At 30.0% G+C, this 15933-nt stretch overlaps 1 protein-coding gene across 3 annotated transcripts in view; it reads right to left on the bottom strand.

The window, feature by feature from the left end:
• The window catches only part of LOC106683436 (gamma-aminobutyric acid receptor subunit beta-like), a gene marked incomplete in the record, with an annotated part of 109309 nt that overhangs the window by 76017 nt on the left and 17359 nt on the right, over positions 1 to 15933 (bottom strand).

Below are 15933 nucleotides of genomic sequence, written 5' to 3'. Positions count from 1 at the left end.
AACTAAAGTGAATTTACGAAAAAGATGAAGAGAAAATAAATGAAATAAAGATAAAATAAAATAAGTACAATGTTGTACTAATATAACAATAAAATAAAGGCACATTTATACTAGTCCGTACAATATTTACACTTTAGACCTGAGGATTCCTGAGCCCACTCTTTCCTCCTCGCATGAGGGGGTAGAGCAGGGCTCTTCAATATCCCAGCACAGCCCTCTCACCACGTCACTGGTAATGAACCAGTGGAGGCTGATTAAGTGCGCTAAAGTAGCTAACAGTATACATGAGCGGAGCATCTCGCCATAGTTAAAACTGCAATTATTGAGCTTACAATATGTACAATACAAGATTTTACAATAGGTCACTTGGTAACTGCCGTTTCAAACTTCGAGGTGGATTGTATGTATGAATAGAACAGGACAAGATTTGATCCAAAGGGTAAGGATGATTAGAGAGATTTATACGGAATTTTCAGGATTTGGTTGTTATGAGGTCAAGGATAAATGGATATGTGCATGAGTGTTTTATAATTTTGGTACTTTTGATATGAATATAATGAGTTACATCACGATTACATTTCTAAGACTATGGTAGATTGTGATATGTATTAATGAATAAAAAGTTTAATTAAAATAAATAAATAAAATTAAAGCTTCAAATATTGTTTTATTGTTCTTATAAGGTTTTAACGTGGAAATAAACATTTATTGAAAAAAAACGATATATCTTCGATTGGGTCTTTCCACTTGACTTTTCGATTTTTTTTTTTTGAGTTATTTTATGAGAAAATCGACAAATCGATAAAAAAAAGTATCACTTTTTGTCGGTCAATTTTAGCGAAAATGTCGCTATAACATCCAAGGAATATACTTGCGATTTCAGTTTCTTATGAATTTTAGTTTTTGCACTAGGATGTTCACACTCACACAGACTATTTTTCGAAATTTGAAGTTATTGGACTCAGGGGAACTCAAAGCGTGTATTTTCGTCCAAAAACTCGAATTCGAAATTTAGCACGCAATTATTTCCCTTTCTTTTTCCATATACAGTGTGTATTTTACATGAGTGAAAGTAAAAAAAAAAAAAGGGAAATTTAAACCAGATACCGGAAAGTTAAATATTAATTTTTAAGATATTATCAGCAGGCCTGAAGTATAGTACTTATTGGACTAAAATAATTGGGAAAACTTTTATAAAACATGATCATTATGAAATAATTAAGTTAGAAGCTTGCTTGGACCAGTACAAATAAAACAAACCGATGGAATAAATATGTACAAATTTAAACACTTGAACGATAACCTTGAATTAAATAATTTTTAATAAAATTACAAGCAAAGTAATGATGCTATTCATTTACAAACTTATTTTAATATTGGTACAGGAAAAATAATTAATTTTTAATTTAGCAATATTAGTGATAGATTTGTTTCTGTATTGATAAATTTGTGTTCTGATAATGCGTATATAATAAATATGAGATGATATGATATATAAAATATACTCTTAATACATCTTGGTGAGTTTTGATCCCTTATTATTTTTTATTTTGTTTGTTATAGTATATGTAATTTTATATTCAGATGTACTAATTTTAAAATTTTCTTGATAAATTACCAGTTAGTGATTACTTGAATAGGAATAACTGACGAATTAATTTAATTTTCGCTTTCATTCCAGAATACGAGTATGTACTTTTAAACCTAACGAGGCCTGTCAGTTGACAAAACGTTAATTAATTTACAATAGGATTCAACTCGAGAGGATTTAAAATTAGAATTGTACCTCACTAATGAGATGCGTTAAATCGTGTTACTTTTATGTATTAAGCTTTTAAAATATTTGTTTCCACTTACTATATTCTTGAAACTATCGAAAGTTTCATGTTATAATTTGGTTTTAATGTTATTTTAATAAATTATAGCATTTGACTACCCGTTGCATTAGCATGAACGAGGCTAAGCTACTACAAGAGTCCTGAGTTAAGAGGAAGATTTTCAGGAGGTTGGAAGATATCGTGAGCCCGAAAATTGGGGAAGCCCTTCTACAGTAATTGCTTCCCAACCCTTGTCCCATTTTCTTCCCTTATTTTGGCTTCTTCTCCGATGGTTAGCAAATGGAAAAGGTATCATATCTTTTCCGGGTGGATAGCACTTTCACCTCACATTTTCCGCAAACAACGGACCCAAACGTATCCCATACATGGATAAAAATAAAATTACATGTATGTAAGCGTGACTATAAGAAAGGTACCAATATGGAACATTTTTTTTTTTTTTAACTACCATTAAAGTATATTTATCGTTCATCTTGGTTTCATTTTGTCCTATTTCACAATTATTCAACAGTATTTTAATGGGGTGTATAAAAAAATAAATAAATGACCGCTTTTCAACCAAATATTTATATTATTATTTCATTGATATAAAATACAATTAATACTCAAATTCTAGTCCATTTTATCCACTTTCATTAGCCACCTGCTAGTCGATTGCTCGATCCCACGCTGACACCATTCTTTGGGATGTCAATCAAAGATCTCTTGGCCTGCAATTTCAACTTCCGCAAAATTATTGAATTTTTTCCCTTGAGGGAAATGGACAATGCATCGAAACAAGTAGTAATCCGGTGGTGCTAGGTCTGGACTATATGGTTAATGAGATAGGAAGTTGAAGCCATGAAGTTTTTTAAACTTTTAGATTAACTTAAGCTCGACGGGAAGTGATTGCTGAGGAGTAAGTTCGTGAGGGAGCAGTCTACTGCTCTTATTCACCTTCCCCATGGAGAGTAGATGGCGACTAACAGTATCTTTCAACATACCACACTCCCTGGCAAATTCGCGAGTACTTGTGCATGTATTTGACTCAACGGCTTCCAGCAGAACCTCATCAATATCCTTTAATGGTCGCCTGGAGCCTTTATTTCTTTCCAACATTGTATCTCCACTGCTATTTTTTTTCAAACCAACGTTGCTCAGTGCGCTGGCCAAGGACATCTTCCTTTTCATATTTAATAATTTCGCGAATTGCTTCAGGGCCAGTGATTTTTTTTTTCCAGTAATGCCATCTAATTACGAGAATTTCGTAGGACACTCAAGTTTCTTCTTTGGAACAAATAACTTTTTGAGCATTTTTTTGAAGAAGTCTATTGGGATTAGACAAGCTTAGAGAATGCTTTAAGTATTCGTAAATATTAAATAGGATTAAACCAATTATAGTCTTTTGAAATCTTCAATTTGATAAAACGGTCATTTGTTATGATGAAAGGAATATGGTCCGGGTGCGGTCAAGAAAAACTCAAATAGTAGAAATATACTATTTTATTGAGCCAACGTTTCGCCCCACGTTGCAGGGCTTCGTCAGGGCTATTTTGACGAAAGTCAAAACAAAAGTCACTTTTGTTTTGACTTTCGTCAAAATAGCCCTGACGAAGCCCTGCAACGTGGGGCGAAACGTTGGCTCAATAAAATAGTATAATTCTACTATTTGAGTTTTTTTGACCGCACCCGGACCATATTCCTTTCATCTTTACACACGGTCAATGAATAATCTTCCAGCCGGTCATTTGTTTTGTGTTTTTTTTTTTTTTTATAGACCCCATTAAAATACACAAGTACTGGTGCAGTCCACGAACAAAAGTTAAACAAGTTTTTTAATCTTTTCAAAATTAAAATATAACCATAAGTTTTTATGAAATGTTAATAAACTAAGGGTTCACATCAATGCCCAAGAACAAAATTCACTGATCTACTGATTACTTAGTACGTTGAAAATGTCTGGCTTACTATTTTCAAAATAAACCACTAACCTAAGCTATATTACAAGATAGCCAAGTAAGTGATTTATAATAAAACAGTAAAATATTAAATGCAATTTTCCAACAAAAAAAAATTAAATATTTATAATTTTAGTATTTTTATTAAAGATCGTTACTTGCCAGTTTTTGACGTCCAGATAGACATTTGTTGACAGGTTTAACTTTATTTTGAGTCATCATCAGATAATAAAAAGCTCTGGTCATTTTGTTAGGAGTGAGTTAGGAATATGTCTAGTGGGCGGGCACATTGCCATTCATCTGTCAAAGGGGAGTCCTACATGATGCTCAGTGTAACAGGTTGTTTGTCGGCCTTGACAGATATGTGGAGCTGTAGTAGTCATTTGTCAAGATTTATAATATCTCCACAAAATGCAAATAGCAGATTATATTGAATCCTTTTTAGAGATTATCAGATCCCGATTGTATAACAGCTTGTTTACTTGTTACTGTTAAGGTATATATAATTAATATAAAATAAAAATTTATAGCAAGGATTAATCAGGGAGAAATTCCTATCGTTGTTACATCAAATTGAACCCTTTCAAGGACAATCAAATAGAATAAAGAAAAATACAATGAAAAGCAGAAGAGAGTAAAATTTATTTTTTGAAAAATTACCCTGTAAAACATCTAATAATTTTAGAATATATTATTTTACTAGGGAAGAGTTTAATTAGAGTATCTGAGTTAACCGTTCACTTAAACATAATAATTTACTGAATCCACTATCCGTTTGCACAAGATTTACCCCAAATGGTAGGGCTACATTAAAAAAAAATATTTCAAGATATTCAATGTCTAACTTTTACTAATATCTTAACCAAAATTAAATTAAGCTTTAACTAATTAAACTAAATTAAATTATAATAAATATTTATGTTTATTTTAAATATTTTCTCCTTCCTCTTTCTTTTAAATCCCACAAAGAATTTATTAATATTCAATCGGCCTTTATTTATTTATTTTGTTTAAGAACGCATGTTAGTTTAGTTACAGGTTAGGTAAGTCGTTTACTTAACATCACGTAAAAGGCATATGCCTCATCACTTTTAAAAGATTTTGAAGAGTTAAAAGACCACTTTATCCCAGTTTTGGGCGAACCATTACGTTCAGAATAAACGTTTTAATTCAGAACAAATTTAAGTTTACAATATTCTATTACAATTTGCTAGAAATTTAATTATCTTCAGAAACATTACTAGATATTTGATGTGAGTACATTTAAGTTATTGTTTAATTAATTTTTGAAGTGGGGGCAGGGATAGTTGGATTATTATTTTTTTTTCGATCAATTTTGCGAGCTATCATAAAATAGTTATAACTTGTACTTTAAAAGGTAGAAAAGTGGAATGAAAAATTGTTTATTGAAACCTCATAAAGAAAATGATCTTCCTTTCCTTTTAAATCTCGAAAGCAAAAAAAAAAAAAAATGAAGGAATAAACGTTTATAAAAAAGTATAACCGCAATCTTCTTTCTCAGAGGAAAGATATTTCCAGCAAATCTTTATTAAGAAGATATTCACATCTTAAGATTTTAATTTTAATGAATAACTTAAGTTAAAATAAATATATTTGTACATAGTATGATAACAAATATATAATAAAATAAATATATTTGTAGTGATAAATAATATTTGTTCAAACTACTCTGTAAGGTAATGGACCTTATTGACATTAAATAATGTTTGCTAAATGTTAAACCTTTAAAATCTATTGCCGAGGAAGATCTCAAATTTAATGTGATAGAATCTTGTATTAACAAATAACCTTTTTAGTAATTAACACAACTATTATTGATGGTGAAATTTTCGAAAGTAATTATAGACCAAAAAAAAAAAATAATTTGACTTCAAATCATCCCAAAACCCATACATTTTCAGTTCTGAGTTACAAAGTAGGTTTTTCGAAGGGAAAAAGTGATTGAAAAGGAAGGTGACCTATTTTAAATAAAATATTTCTCAGCTCATAAAGTTTGTTAATCAAGTAACCTTTACCAAGCAATCAACCATTGAACTAAGTACCGAAACACTGAACAGTGAAATAAAAAGTGTATTTGTGAACAAATGAAAATTTAAAAAAATCAATACATGATTGTTAGACATAAAAACATCAAATTATTCAAAGGAGTCATGTTTACGCGATCTTGTGTACAAGGGAGTTATAGACGAGTTCAATAATAAATTACTTCATCTCCTTACATTACTTCTGGAAGATATCTATCACATTCAGCTGTCTCTCATCTGTTTACAAACGAATAACTTTTATAACCTTGTTCTTGTTATTATAAAAATTAGGGCAGTCCTGAAGAGTGTTAGGAAATGTTTCTGGTATTTGTCTGTCTACCTAGCGTATATCTTCCTTCTCCATATGAAACTCTTACATAAAAGTTGTATTTTTAATGTCCATTTTTAATTTTGTCATAGCTGATAAAATACAGTAATATGAGGTGATAAAAATGGCCAATACAGCTGTAATGATTGATACAGCGCTATCAATTTCAAATATTTATAATGATGGACAAAATTCACTGTTTAATGTGGGTTATAGGGATTTGGTTGTATATAAAAGTCAGAACAATGTTTTACGATGCAAATTTATCCAAATTATTCCCTAGTTTATTTCCAGCGATCCCGTTCTGTCTATTATATTTGAATTTTTATGAACCTTTACAGAAGATTTAAATCATTTTAACATGAGAAAATAGTAAAAGTTTTAGTTAGTGATTAGTGACGTTTTTAGATCTTCTTTTCATTGTCTAATTTTGTTGCCACTATGCATTTTGAATATATTAGATGAAGAATGGTTTACACATTGTAGGATATAATTGGTGGCCTTAAGAAAAGTTATTCTTTTCGGCTTGGTTGTTATTGCAATTATTTCTCAATCGATATTGTTTATAATATAACTAGTTTTCGAAAATTCTTACTCCGTATTCTTTGTAATCTTCTTCCCGATTTGATGAAGTCTGAGTGCTCTATTGGTCTTTCTTCATCGAGGATGTAAGCAAGCAGCGTCATAAGATATTGTATGGAAAGCCTTGCTAATCATTGGACTTATTAATCTTGCATGATTTGTGGCCTGATTTTTCTCACATAGTATTTTTCGTGAGATAGCACCTACTGAATTATTTTTAGAAATTTTATTTAGCTATGGTGGGCTAGAGCGTTAATTGTTTTATTGCCTTATATAACACTTCTTTTATAGATCTTTATAAATTTAAATTTTAGTCAAAATTGAAATCTATGTATGTAAAATCATTTAAGTCTTGACAAATGGTACAAAAAAGTATTTTTACATTTGCTAACCTATAAATGGAATACTTAGCGAGTGGAAGTACTGTGTTAGTTTTTTTTTATTTTCAAAAACATAACTTTTTATTTATTGATAGATATTACAATCGGCCACACTAAGTAATAGTGATTACTGATCACATTCATACTAAAAAAAAATAACATAAAAAAAAAAATCTCTCTTACAGTTACAGGCAGGCGTGTAGAGAAACTACTCATTGGTAGCATTCTAATGACGTTTTTCATTACCAGGTATCGTGGCCATCTTCTTTTCATGCGCCACAGAGGATTGTCAGGAATTAAAGAGGAAGCAAGGTAGAAACTAGTGGATTTGGGTGGTCAGGGAGTTTGTAATGGAAGGAGAGATGTCTGGTTCCGGCTAGATCGGTTACATATGGAACATTAAGGTCTTTATGTATGATTTTATTTGTGACAAAGTAAGGAGCATTGAGGATTTTACGAAGAGTTTTGGGTTGCAATGATTGGATACGAGAGGAATTCGAAGGTTTAGTGGAGCCCTAAAGTTCAACTCCGTATGCTCAGATTGGCCTGTAGATCATTCATGTAGATCAGTCTTTTGTGATGAATTAGAAGTATAGACCGTTTTGCGAGTAAGTGCTGCAATAGTCGAAATCGACGAGCAATTTCCTGTCTTTTCAGTCTAGTGTGAGGATTCCAGGTTAGTCGTTTGTCCAGATGTAGTCCAAGGTAGCGGATCTGTTCAACACGGGTAAGATCAACATTATTAAAGAGACTGTAGGACAGTTGGTAGGTTTACGACGAAGAGTAAAGGTGATTTGTTGGGATTTATTTTAATTCTCCAATTTTGACACCATTCTCCAAGGGCTATGATATGAGAATTTTCTAATTAAATTTAAAAGGAACTATCGAACTGAAAGCCTCATGAACGATTTGGATATCCCTTGAGTGTGAATGGCTTAACTCAAAAACGATAAGTTTTGTGAAACTGAAAAACTGTATTAGAGGTCCATTGAGTCAAATATCAAAATCTTTCAAAATGCAAAGTGTGAGTGCGTGAACAGACTAGCTCAAAAACCACGAAGTATTTTTACGTTTGCTTACGTAAAAACACTTAAAAAACACACTAACTGCTAAAACACGTATGGAATGTACAGTAAGAGGAAGTATTATGATCGTGCTAAATTAAGATTTACAATTTTGCCGCACCCTTCAGTCCAAATAACCAAATATCGCAAAATTGACTGTGTATGAACAATTAACTCAAATTCAAAAATTCGTTCAAAACTGAAATTTAATATTTACGGTATGTGGAAAAAGAAAACATTTTGGATGAAAATGACGGACTGGAAGTTAAACTTTATAGAATCGATTTTTCACATTTTTTTTTCGATTTTCTTAAAAATACCTAACGATTTTGATTAAACTCGGCAAGCCAACATAAAATCAAATGATTTTTAATTTCAGACATGTCTAATCATCATTAAAATAGTCTGACAGGGTTTAAATCAGTGGTTCCCAAACTTTTTTATCCCACCAGAATATTACTTAGCGTAGTCTTGAACACTGCCATCTTGGATCCCAGTTCATATTATTACATTAATGATTTATTCTAATGATTGTTTGAGAGTGGTTTATTTCATTATTAACACACAATTTTGATCCAAATATACTCTCAAGTTTTATTTTCAGAAACTCTCCAACGTTTCGGCCCTCTGGCCATTTTCAAGGAGACAACTGTTGAAAACACTGTCACAAATTGTTCTTTTATTTCTTTAAAGGCTATCTTGAACACTCTCAAACAATCATTAGAATAAATCATTAATCTACTATTGTGAACTGGGATCCAAGATGGCAGTGTTCAAGACAGCCTTTAAAGAAATAAAAGAAAAAATTGTGACAGTGTTTTCGACAGTTGTCTCCTTGAAAATGGCCTGGGGGCCGAATAGTTGGAGAGTTTCTGAAAATAAAAGTTGAGAGTATATTTGCATCAAAGTGTGTGTTAAAAATGAAATAAACCACTCTCAAACAATTATTATAATAAATCATTAAGTTAAATTTCAGTTCATAATTTGTAGTTACTTCCATTGGTTGTTCTTGTCACAGTGAAAATTATTCTTATGCACATGAAAAAGGATCAAAAATCCAATCAGGTTTGTCCATTTTAAAAATATCATCAAATTGTTGATTAAAATCTAAATGGAGAGCATCCAAGTTCTCACAATAAGAAAGTATGTCTTCATATTTATTTTCTGCTCTTGATAAATTTGGGTATTGGCTGAATTCCCCTTGTCCAAGGTTTCCTTTCTACAGAAGAAGTTTTGTCACACATGCAGAAATAACGTTTTGTTTTTATTAAAGTCACTTCCTCACCTTGAAGCTGAAGATTTCTTTCATAAATTGGACCAAGAAAGATGAGGAAAGTAGTAGAGAATGACTAAAACTGCGTAAAAAAAAGATCTGTTCAAACACAAATTGTACTGACGGGCGTTTTTAGTTTGAACTGACTAAACCCAGTTCACACTGCAATCACGTCAACATAATTATTAAATAATTAATTTTTTAATTCCACTCAATATATATTCAGTAAACAGGATGTCTACCTCCGTAAAATCGTTCTTAGTATTTTAATTATTGATACAATAACAATCCAGTATTGAATAAATGGCTAGTTCAGTTAACAATTATATTTATATATTTCTGTCATACTTTTACAAAGGGTAAATATTAAAATTTTTAAACAAGAAATATCATTATTCTTGTTAAAATGCACATTCGGAAAATTAGTACCGGGAAATATTGTCGAAGTGAATAATATATAAATATCTGTTATGAAATGAGCTAGAATTAATTTCAATTCAAAATAAAATATAACGGTTATATCAACCATCTAAGACCCACCAGGCCGATCTGGTATAAAATAAATAAATAAAAATAAGCTGGTATGCGTGCGTATAAATACTGATATATTACTAATAATAATAGAATGACTATAGAATAACACTTGACTCCACCAGTAATGCTATCTATCCATTTAACATGAAACGAAAATCAGAAATGAAATTATCCATCAGATGGAATTCCGACATTGTGTTGTGATGGATAAAAGTTGAAGCAGCGATAAAAGCGTAATCTGTGGCTGAGGTGCGGCATTGGATAAGGCAATGTGTGGCAGTGACACAAAAAAAGGGACCCACCCCATCAACACAAGGGCATAGAGTCGGGAGATAGCCAGTTTTCCGCAATAAACAAAGTTTTTTATGGCATCGAGTGGTGAAATTTTTTTAACAAGGGATATTACTTTTGTAGTCGGATTAAAAATTATATAAAATCATGAGCTTCATTTCCTTAATTCCGAAACTTCCGTTGCCAAGGAGAATCTGCAGGTCTCTCTGTAGGTACTGAATCAGTATAAATGAGAGAAAAGGCAGCAAGAAACGGGTATTTTGGTGAAATTAATAACTGCCAAATAGAACCTTCAGCTAGATAAGATATATTAATACTGTTAATCGCCCAGATCAGATCCCTGGCATGTTCAGTGAGTTGAGAGAAAATATTAGTAATTAATTAAATGTAAAGGCAAAATAATTTCACTAATTCTAATCTATAAACAAATTTTTTTACGTTTCGGTTTTACTGCCATTATCAAGTACAAAAGTTTCATTTACACATCTAGTATAGAGTCATAAGCTTGACTGTCAGAGTAATGCAGATTATATAGGGTTTCAAGATGGCTGTGATCATAAGGATTTATAAAGGTTATTCCAAGAACTTCAAAATCAAAATTCTCGGCCATATATTTTTTGCAGGTTAAAAACACATTTCACATTATTTCACGGAAATGTGAATAGAAATATAAAGTAGAAATTATATACCGTTGGAAAGTCAACAAATAATATTGGACATAGAAAGTTGAAGAAAGTAGTGGGGAATGACAAAAACTACGTAAATAACAGTTCTGTTCCAACAAGTTCTGATAACAACTTACAAGTTCATTTAATTAGTTTATACTTTTGTCATGTCGACATAATTATTAGTTATTAGTTTATTAGTATTTATTTCCTGACTGCACCCCTCTCCCCGACCTTCTCCTCTCCACATATAAATCTTCGGTCGACTATCAATACCTCACTGTAGAATTTAATATGTTTCATTTACATTATTTCATTATTATTTCTTTAGAATTTTAGTTTGTCAATAATATTTCCATAATGAACAATTTATGTTTAAACCATTCATATACGTTTGTGATATGATTAAAATTACGAACGCTGATAATAACAGGTATCAGATTTACTAGAAAAACCACTTTTGACTGTCATAAGCAGTACATAGCATGCGCAGTTTTGGTTTTGGAAATTCATGCCGCCTTATTACGAACAATTTGTATAAAATACTAAGTAAAATGATTTAGTATTTACCTTATGAATTGAGGCCAATCACAAAATAATCTTCTGGCCACCTCCAGGAAAGCAGTTATGGGTTTCCCTATTCATTTGAATCGTTTAGAAATTGAACAAAAGCGAACTTTTCCAATTATTGCTCTTAATGATCTAGGAATTCTAAGGCTCGTTAGAAACTCCTTCTTTATTTTCTATTTTTAAATAAGGGTGATTAACGGAAATGACTGGAATATATCTATCGACTATTGATTTTATCAATACAAATTCATTAAGATCGCAAAATATCTAAAATTATTTTCCAACTAATAATAAGTTTTAAACAACAAACAACAAGAAAATAATTATGTATTTCAAGATTTTGAAAAAAAAAAAACTGTAGGTACCGATCACTGAACTTTATATATGTATTATATATATTTTTTATTTTTACATATATTTGTTAATGTTTTATATCTATTTGTTATTTTTTTGTAGATTTATATACTCGTATCCATCTGTTACTACTTTTATCAATTACATAACATATATATTACGAATTTATATTCTATTTTATTTAAAATGAATATTAGTTATATTTTGTATTTCAGGCGTGTTTTATTTATGTTTAAGAGGGTAATATTAAGGGGGGAAAAGAGGATAGTGGACTGAAAGGGAAAATATGAAAAAAAAAAAAAAAGAATAGAAAAGAAAGAAAGAGAAAAAAAGAGGGATTAACAAAGAAAAAAAGTTATATATTATTATTATATATTGTTTACTTGTTATGCCTATATATTGTAAAATTAAAAAAAAATGTTTGAATAGTGAAAACTTGGTTGTTTTTGAATACAGTTTTTCTTTTCTCTTTAAAAAATTTTATAGTGATCACCCAGTAATATTTTATTTTCCATTAAAGGTAGAATAATTGGTTGTGGAAAAAATGGAATTTAACTAAAGGGTAACGCTTTTAATTACAGAGTTATGACAATCACATATAATTTGTAAAAAGAGGGTTGATCTGCTATTAGACGAGCAGGGTCAACGAACCCCCTCCTCTCCCCCCAGTATGTATATATTCCATGTAGTTTATTCTGTTGTCAGTGATTACTAGACAGTTTGATAAATTAATAGAAAAAAAATCATAGAAATGGTAAGAACACTTTTCTTTTTTAAAAATCACTTTAGTGTTCCTTAAAATCAGCTCCGCCTATAAAATGAAAAACTTAAAAAATCTTATAAAATTTATTTTTTCCTAAGCAGTGTATGTTATTTGGTCAAATGTTTGATGTCATAAAGTAAGTACTAATTCTTCTAAATATATAAAGTCACGACTAAACTTTAAGATAAAAATGTTAAAACAAATCGACAAATCTAAAAAGAGAATAGGAGTAATGTTTCTGTGCATCTGTGTAAAAAAACTCCATAACTTAAAGACATGGAATGAAGACAGGAATCGAAATTGGAGCCCATGTAATTTAAATGAGCGAGCAAGCTTCCTCCATTTCCTTCGAGAAGTTCAATGCTTTTGAAATTAAATGGTTTGTTTTCTTGTTCTACTATTTGCTTTTCCATATGCAATGTTATTTGAAATTATCTACTTTGGTATAATTCAATTTCTAGTCTATTAAATAATTTTAATAATAATTAATTTAATATTAGCAATAATGTCTTTCTAATTGAGCTATAATTTAACGGATTGATAATGTTAATTTTCTTTAATATGCCCTAAAAAGGATCATATAATTCTGTACTTTTGTAAACGAAACAGTAGGGTGGACAATCGTCAAGTCATTACAATCTAAATCGTTCATCTCACGTTTACCGTGAAGTAATCCATGTGACCCCATACACACTTTGCGATGCCATCTCGATTCGAATTAAAACGTTGAAAGCGAAGCTTAAAAACGTGTAAACGTCTTTATTCTTTGGGCGTTTATTAAAAATATAACGACGCCCCCCGAAATCGTTCGTGAATTTTAACCCGTTCACACAAGTGGGTAAATTTAATACGGTGCCTATAATTAAATGTGGTGAATTGAAGACGACAAATTAAAAAATATTAAAATAAATCTAAAAAAAAGAATAAGAGTAATCTTTCGGTGTGCCTGAGTAAAGCAGCAGGAAAACTCCATGACTTAAAGACAGGAATCTAAATTGCAGCCCATATATAATCTAAATTAGCGATAAAGTTTCCTTTTAAGCTTTTAAAATCATATACAAAATTAAAAACCCGATAATTTTTATTATATACAGATGACTGACCATGTGTGAATTCGAAGGAAATCGTCGTCTGGAAAACAGCGGTCAAGAACAAAGCATAGTCTTCAAATGCTTCAGTTATTATGCCAGTGTCAATTATTAAGTTTCTTAGCTAAACATTAAATTTGTTCAATTATACATATTTTGTTGTATCTATTCATTACACTTTATTATGTTATTTAACTTTTTTTATATTTATCATTCACCTCCTGATTATTTTATTTACCTAAGTTTTTTCATAGTTTTTATACCTCCATCTTTACTTCTGATTTATTTAATATCACTGTTTCATTCTAAAATTAAATTACCTTCTTTGTATCTTTTTATTTTAGCCATGATGAAGACTTACATTGTGGAACGAAACGTCGACAACCAATGAATAGTTGAAAACGAATTATGTTCTTGATCCTGACCATATCCTTCAAAAGCCACAATTTGTATTTCGCCCCTTTCAGCTCACTATGTTTTACATCGTGCCGCATAAATTATTAAAAACTATTAACAATATTATAATATCTATTTAAATTATTCAACAATTAAAACACACCTTCTTTCAATGAATCTTATGCAGATTTTGGTATCGTCGGCATGTAGTAAAAAGGGTAAATCCGCTTAAATCATAATGAATTTACCTTATTCAGAAAACTCATCTAGAATGACAAACTCACATGATGTTTATATATTTTATAACCTCAAACATATCTTGAATTTAATATAATTAAGCTTTTTAGTATCTATGACCATACCAGTAAAAAGGCGAACATTCAAAAATATCCGATTGGTTCAAGTCATCCTTTTTACAGAACATAAACGACATTATAACATTGTTCAATCTGTAATATTTATATCGCTTTTTTTAAAAAATTTTCTTAAAATTTATCGAATTGACAAAGAAAAATTTTGATTATATTATATTGATTATAATTAATTATGAGTTAATACTTTTTAGCTAGAGTTTATTTTTTACATAAAGAAAGAACATTCCCAAGAGAACCACTTTGAATTGAACATTCCCACATTTATTGCTTTAGATTATAACATAATGACTCGATAAAAAAAAAATCAGTAAAAAATTCAATTAAGACCATTTTCCATACATTCAATGATAGGATTTTAATTATTTTTAAAAACTTAGATAATTAATCGAACTATTGTCCCACCAAGAAGAGAGCATGCTATATGGATGCGATGAACAAAAAAAACCACGCAGTAACAATCATAATTTATATAAATATAAATACACCATATTTTATAACGGTTATCATTTATGTCAGAAAGCAATTATAATTTTTATTTTACCTTTTTATGATATTATAGTAATTTTAATTTTTATGTAACGTTAAACTGAACAATTACTTTTATATTGTGAGATTAAAATCACTTAACAGGAATAGATATATTTAATGATATTTAACGATAATAAACTAATTCCTTTAAACCTATCAGTGCTCATTCCTCAAGGTAATTACAGCTTATACAAGGGTGTTTTACGAGATCGACACCATATATCGTCTTTTAGTGGATAAGGGTCCAAATCTAGGTCAGCAGGGAGAGGGGGGATGATACACTGGCCTCTCGAGTAAATATTTGGGGGTGCCGTTCATCCAGCCCCAACATTACTTCAAAATTAATCGTTTTATAAACAAGCCATAACTGTTGCATGAATATATTTAAGTTCATGTTATAAAGAGGTTGTGGAATTAAATATATTTCAGTACTCACTAAAAAAAAAAATAAAAAAATAATTAATCTAAAATTAAGAAAATAAAAATCGTAGGAAGAACTAAAATATAATAAAAGTTTTGGGGAACCCTAAAAATTAATAGACAAAATTTAATAGAAATAAAATTATATCAGTGTACGCATATTTATCAATCAATATTTAATAGACTTAACCTAATTAAAAATATATATAAATATTACTATTAACTAAATAAATAGTAGTAATAATGCATCTCATGTGCCTAACTTAAACAAAACATGATTTATATAAACAAATAAACATTTCACCTCATACTGATTATAACAAATCATACCGATCCATTTCCGAAGAGTACCCTTATAAATAAGTGTAATTTCTGCTTACAAAGTATAAATTGTTATTAACCGCTTTGAAATATTAAATATAACTAATTTTGATTAAATTTAATAGAATATAAAGAATCAATGATTGAATATTACTCCTATAAAAATAAGTAACTTTTTAAAT

This window comes from Halyomorpha halys, unplaced genomic scaffold, assembly GCF_000696795.3.
Source record: "Halyomorpha halys isolate HHAL.00 unplaced genomic scaffold, Hhal_1.1 Scaffold483.1, whole genome shotgun sequence".
In the NCBI taxonomy this organism is placed as follows: domain Eukaryota; kingdom Metazoa; phylum Arthropoda; class Insecta; order Hemiptera; family Pentatomidae; genus Halyomorpha; species Halyomorpha halys.
The sequence above is the reverse complement of the archived record's forward strand: the minus strand, read 5'-3'. Positions and strand labels throughout refer to the sequence as shown.